We start from the raw sequence: 6,522 nt of genomic DNA on the forward strand, positions 1-6,522 counted from the left end.
CCAGATGCACGATAACACGGACACCAAAGGCTACTCACACACCGGAAGCATACACACCAGCAGAAAGCACGCTCTGTGTGTGTGTGTGTGTGTGTGTGTGTGTGTGTATGTTTGTGGGACAGAGATGGGAGCCAATCAGAAAAGTCTCACCATTTGATCTGCTGGTTCATTTCCAAACCTACCATTCACTTCCCTTCTTTATGTGACAGAACCTGAAATTTTAGAGCTGCACTCTTAAAAAGATGGTTCTTCAGAAATTCTGTATAGAACTATGTCACACTTCAATGGTTCTTTGGTGAAATCGTTCTTCAGACTGATGGAGAATATATTGTGTGGGGTTCTATAAAGGGCCTTTTTGAAAATGGATCTATATAGCACTAAAAGTGTTCTGCAAAAGATTCTCCATAGAACCATATATAACACATTTGTCAATCTCAAGAACCATTTAATCATTCAAAGAACCATTTAATCAGAGGAAGGCTCTATAAAGAACTCTACCAAAATACCTTTCTAGCACCAAAAAGGGTTCTCCTACTGTTACAAGCTTGACATTCTGACAATAGAGTTTTTCAAAAAGATTCTCTATAGAACCATATACAACACATTCCCTACCAATCTGAAGAATCATTTCACGCATGGCATGTTTCTATATAGACCTATACCAAAGGACCCTTGAAGAACCATATAGCACCAAAAACTGTTCTGCTATTGTTATAAGCTTGGCATTATGACAGTGCAAGAACCCTTGGTGCTATAAGTAACCCTTTATAAAAATGTTCTACATGGAACCATATACAGCATATTCTCCAGCAATCTGAAGAACCATCTCACCATGCAAAAAACCCTTAAAGCATGGCATGGTTCTATATAGAACTTTACCAAAGGACCCTTGAAGAACCATCTGTCTAGCGCTGTTACTGTTCCAAGCTTGATATTCTAACAATAGAAAGACCTTTGGTGCTATATAGAACCCTTTCCAAAATGATTCTCTGTAGAACCATATACAACACATTCTCCATCAATTTGAAGAATCATTTAATCATGGCATGGTTCTATAGAGAACTATACCAAAGGAAGAAAGAAATATCATTTTTAAGGGGGTGTAGACCTTCAGCTCATGCGTTAATGTAAAGTCTTGATCAAATATGAGGAAAAAGCACCTCAGTGGCAGCGCTTATTTCTGCTGGCACACCTATGGAATTCCATGGAATTCCAGTAGTATGTTAGCTCTAAGCTAGTTGGCCATTCTAGATTAAACATAGCAGTTGAAGCTTCTAAAAGGCATTCCATGAATAAAACGCATTCCATTGGGTGCTTGAAGAATGTAAGTCTTTTGTTTCCAATTAAAAACATAAAGTGTCTTAATGCAGAACCGTCAGAGTTCTATTTAAGTTCTATTAAGTTCTATTAAGTTTTAGTTCTATTAAATAAACATGAACGAAAAATGACTAGCATTTCATTTTATTTAAATCATTGCCTTCTCTGAGGACCTATAGGGCCACAAGGGTTCCCCACTGCTAACAATACAATCTAGAAAAAGACCAAACAATAAATACCAAAGACAGAAATAGTGCTGAAGTTTGAAAGTTGTAGGTGTGTCATGTTGACAGAAACTGATCTAAAGTCAGTTTTTCAAGAATGAAAGGTTAAAGTGTGTTTTCAGACAGTAAGTGAAGCATGAGCTTAACCATAAGATGGTTATGTAAGACATTTGCTGATTGTTTGGGTGGAACAGTTGGAGAGGATTCGGAAAGATTTAGAAGAACTTGTTTATTGGCAGATATTGCACAACAAACACATTCTCTCTTCTCTCTCTCTCTCTCTTCTCTTTTTTTCTTGCTCTCTCTCTCTCTCTCTCTCTCTCTCTCTCTCTCTCTCTCTGTGAATCTATATCTCAGAGATGATTTTATAAAACAGTCAGACTTCCAGAAAGCATTTAAGATGATTGCTAAAGGTCTGTACAGAGTCACTCTGTCTGTAACATGAACAGTAAAACATTTCCATCCACCACAAACAATCATCTTTGTGAGTGTGGACGTCTAATGTGCTGCTATAGGTCTAATGAAATGTAACTGAGACTGTAAGCTAAAGTGAAAAACTGTAAAGACTGTAAGCAAAGGGAAGGTATAAAATTCTCAAATCTAAGCCTCCTTGACAGTCCCCTCAGTTCAAGCTATTCACCGGGTAGCTATTCACTACCTCTTTTACAGTCTCTAGTTCTAGCTATTTACCTGGTAAGTATTAGGTACAAACTCCCAAGCAGTGGGTATTTATTTTGGGTAAAACGATGGCAAATTCTGAGACAATCTAACTAAATTATACAGAAATGACTAACATATTCTGGCTAATAAACGGATAATAATAAGTGATCAGGGTCATAAGTTCTAACATAAATACAAAGACAGGGTTTCTGAAGTAAATATGAAAGTCTCAGTAAAGTTACAGTAAGAATCATTGCGTTCTTTTACTGCCCAGATTCAGATGGTTCTAGACAATGAACCAGTATTACAGACTCTTTGTACTTTTTTGTGCACAATCTTTTTAATTCATATAACCATCCAGCACAGTTGAGTTTGTCCCACACATGTGCCCAGTCATTATGTAAACCTGTTATTGTCATTGCAGTGTAATTTATTTAAACTGTCCTGAAACTTATCATCATTTTACCTGAAACAATTATCTACTACCTTGAAGTTTGCACTTCATACATACCTGGTTACTACCTAGAACTTAAGGGACTGTAAAAGAAAGCATTACTGCTATTTCTTGCGAGTAAAAACAGGCCGCTTTATTAGAAACCCCTCCCTTGCTAGTGTACAGTTAGACACTGGAGCCCATCTGTTGATGCACAGTTGGTGTTATCCATCATCTAACCCTTCATCAGTGGTCAGATTTGGACCACAGATTTGGACACAGTGCTTGGCTGAATATCTTTTTCTCATTCTCAACCAATGTTCTTACAGATAACAGTGGCCACACTTTATTTGGATTATCCCCTATAGATGATCTACACATGCCTATATTATTAATGCATGTTTTGGTGATAGTTGATTATCAACAACATTAAAGTTAGGGCTAGGTCTAGGAGTAGATGTAGGTTTTGCCTTGGTGTTAAGGTTAGGGCTAGGTCTAGGAGTAGATGTAGGTTTTGCCTTGGTGTTAAGGTTAGGGCTAGGTTTAGGAGTAGATGTAGGTTTTGCCTTGGTGTAAAGGTTAGGGCTAGGTTTAGGAGTAGGTGTAGGTTTTGCCTTGGTGTTAAGGTTAGGGCTAGGTCTAGGAGTAGATGTAGGTTTTGCCTTGGTGTTAAGGTTAGGGCTAGGTCTAGGAGTAGATGTAGGTTTTGCCTTGGTGTAAAGGTTAGGGCTAGGTTTAGGAGTAGGTGTAGGTTTTGCCTTGGTGTTAAGGTTAGGGCTAGGTCTAGGAGTAGATGTAGGTTTTGCCTTGGTGTTAAAGTTAGGGCTAGGTCTAGGAGTAGATGTAGGTTTTGCCTTGGTGTAAAGGTTAGGGCTAGGTTTAGGAGTAGGTGTAGGTTTTGCCTTGGTGTTAAGGTTAGGGTTAGGTCCTGGAGTAGATGTAGGTTTTGCCTTGGTGTAAAGGTTAGGGCTAGGTTTAGGAGTAGGTGTAGGTTTTGCCTTGGTGTAAAGGTTAGGGCTAGGTTTAGGAGTAGGTGTAGGTTTTGCCTTGCTGTTAAGGTTAGGGCTAGGTTTAGGAGTAGGTGTAGGTTTTGCCTTGGTGTTAAGGTTAGGGCTAGGTCTAGGAGTAGATGTAGGTTTTGCCTTGGTGTAAAGGTTAGGGCTAGGTCTAGGAGTAGATGTAGGTTTTGCCTTGGTGTAAAGGTTAGGGCTAGGTTTAGGAGTAGGTGTAGGTTTTGCCTTGGTGTTAAGGTTAGGGCTAGGTCTAGGAGTAGATGTAGGTTTTGCCTTGGTGTTAAGGTTAGGGCTAGGTCTAGGAGTAGATGTAGGTTTTGCCTTGGTGTTAAGCTAAGGGTTAGGTTTAGGGCTGGGGACAGATTTAATAAAATCTTCAAGTTCAGTTGCATTTAATGAACATTCAGTAAGATGGTGGACCATCCGAATAAAGTGTAACCATAACAGCATGTCATAAAGTGCCAGAAACCACATAAATAAGTAACTTGAAGATTACATAACAGCGTCACACTGTTTGAGGCAAGTGTGACTATTAAGTAATACAGTTTTCCTAGTGCTAAATGATGGGGTTTTACTTATTAGCAACAATTAAACAGCCCTTATTCTACAATTATTCCTACAGTTTGTTTTCCTGAGGTCTACTTATGATAATTGTGCCATTTTATGTACCAGAAATATTCATAATTCATTTTACATGACCATGTTCCAACCTCTCTTTATCCTGTAGTAAAAACTGCCCCTTTGTTACTGTCCCTTTAAGACAGGCTCCGTTTTGATTCAGTCTTTCACAAGGCATTCCAGGCTAAAAAACTACTTTAGCACTAATGAGTGAGGCTAAACTGGATAGGTGGATGTATGTAAATGTGTTGTTTGTAGTGACATCGCAAAAATAATGACCTCAAAACAGGCTGTTTTTACATTGTAGTCTCCATATTTGGACTGGGGAGTAAATGTTACATTTGTAACTTTAACAGTGTTACTACACTGTGACAATGACGTTACATAAACTTTTAATTAAAAAGAAGTTCAGCTTCTTATGATATGGGCTCTACAATAGTCGTCCTTCTTATCTCCATCAAAACACTGAAGAAGGTCTTCAAGACACCAAACATGATTTGGCTGATCAACCACATATATTAAAAGTGTGGAAACTGGCACCTACTAATTAAAATGGTGTAAAAAAGAGATGATATGACTGGTTTATGAAACCTTCGAATGATGTGGTAACAGATTTAAACACATATGATAAACCAACTTTGGTGCGTGAAATCAGCTACCAGTACCTTATTTATATCATGTACATGAAGCATGCCCAAACTCATGCACATGTTTGGGTAGACAGTAAAAGATTGTCATCCTAGGCAGAGTTTGAAGTTCAGCAGTGAGTTTCCCCTACTGACCAAATTACAAAATATTAGCTTGCTCATTGGTGCTTGTACCCGGATTTTTCTGTAAAGCTGCTTTGTAACAACACCTGTTGTAAAAAACGCTATATAAATAAACTTTGACTTGACTTACCAAATTGGCCAAATGACATTCAGGAGGTGATGATACTTGACACCCCAAGCAACCCATGAAGAAAACAGATCACTAGAGAAGAGCTAGAGAAGAGCAGCCAAGAGGGGAAGGAAAAGGCACTGACAAGTATCAATTAGTATTACTGTTATTTTTTAGATGACATTGATTGTAGATGATATTAATAACAGTTTTGGTTGACCACAAATCAAGCATTTTTTTCAGGTCATTAAACTGGTATGCATGAATTTACATACACTCCCATCAGACATGATCTTAGTCTTAGTCTTAGTACAGATACAGCTAAAATAAAACTGGTGAAAAACAAAAATAATGTACATATTTGAAATTTGAATCCGGGGCAGCTCAGCACTTTCAGTGTGGGTCCTTCCGAAGGGGTTTTTGCTTCACTGCTATGACATGTTCTCCCCCCAAAGCCTAAAAAATCCTCAAGGGGTCAGAGTGTCAGAGTGCTGACCATGTGAGGGGTCATTTCAGATTGAAGAGACCCACAAACCTACAAGAGCATGGAGTAGAGCCAATACTCTCTGAAGGGTGCAAGAAAATGAGAGAGAGATAGAGAGAGAGGTAAAGCTTATTTAAAGCATGGGTCTATAATGTATGAGATGCTTTTGAAGACAGTCTAAGGAGCTATTACTGTCCATTTGATTGTGGAGAAGGAGAGAGTAGTGGTGGACAAAAAGAGGGCCTCTCCTTATTTTCCTCTTTCTTTCTTCCTCCTCTTTTGTCCTCTGCACACGGTTAGCTGACGCTGCACTTCTTTTGCGGGTGTCTACTTATGCACGCTGTGTGTATTAATAGCATATGAAGGTTGCTTTTTTTTCCCTGTGATTATTAAGACACCAGAGAAAAAGGAAAACAAAAAAACAAAAACACATCAGTCCACATCAGTCCTTGAAGCCCATCACGGAAATAGTGCACGCTGTGTAAATGCTGTTTGCGCGTATGTTTTCATTTCCGGCGTTTTTGCTATTCTTTTTCACCACCTGGTCTCGGTAATGTGTAGATGAGCTTTAAGCTCAATAATTGCAATCAAGAGCGCCTTGTTTTTGGCAGCTTCTCCTACGCCAACCCTCTGCGTCAGGCCGCGCTTTCTTTAGAATGAGGTTGGATTAAGGTTAGGTTCTATTTCAGAGGACTCTTCTGGTCCTGGTTGACTTCTCTTAACACTGACAGGAGTCTAACGTGTCCAACAGGATTCAAACCTTGTAATCAGTTTCTGATGCATAACGGTAACAGTAGGGTGTAACGATAGACTGATGCATCGTGACTGTTCGGTTCTACAGCGGCGATTCATCTACATCAGTTTTGGAATCTTAGATTTGACTATAGTGGAATG

Source organism: Pygocentrus nattereri, chromosome 11 (genome assembly GCF_015220715.1).
Source record: "Pygocentrus nattereri isolate fPygNat1 chromosome 11, fPygNat1.pri, whole genome shotgun sequence".
Lineage (NCBI taxonomy): Eukaryota > Metazoa > Chordata > Actinopteri > Characiformes > Serrasalmidae > Pygocentrus > Pygocentrus nattereri.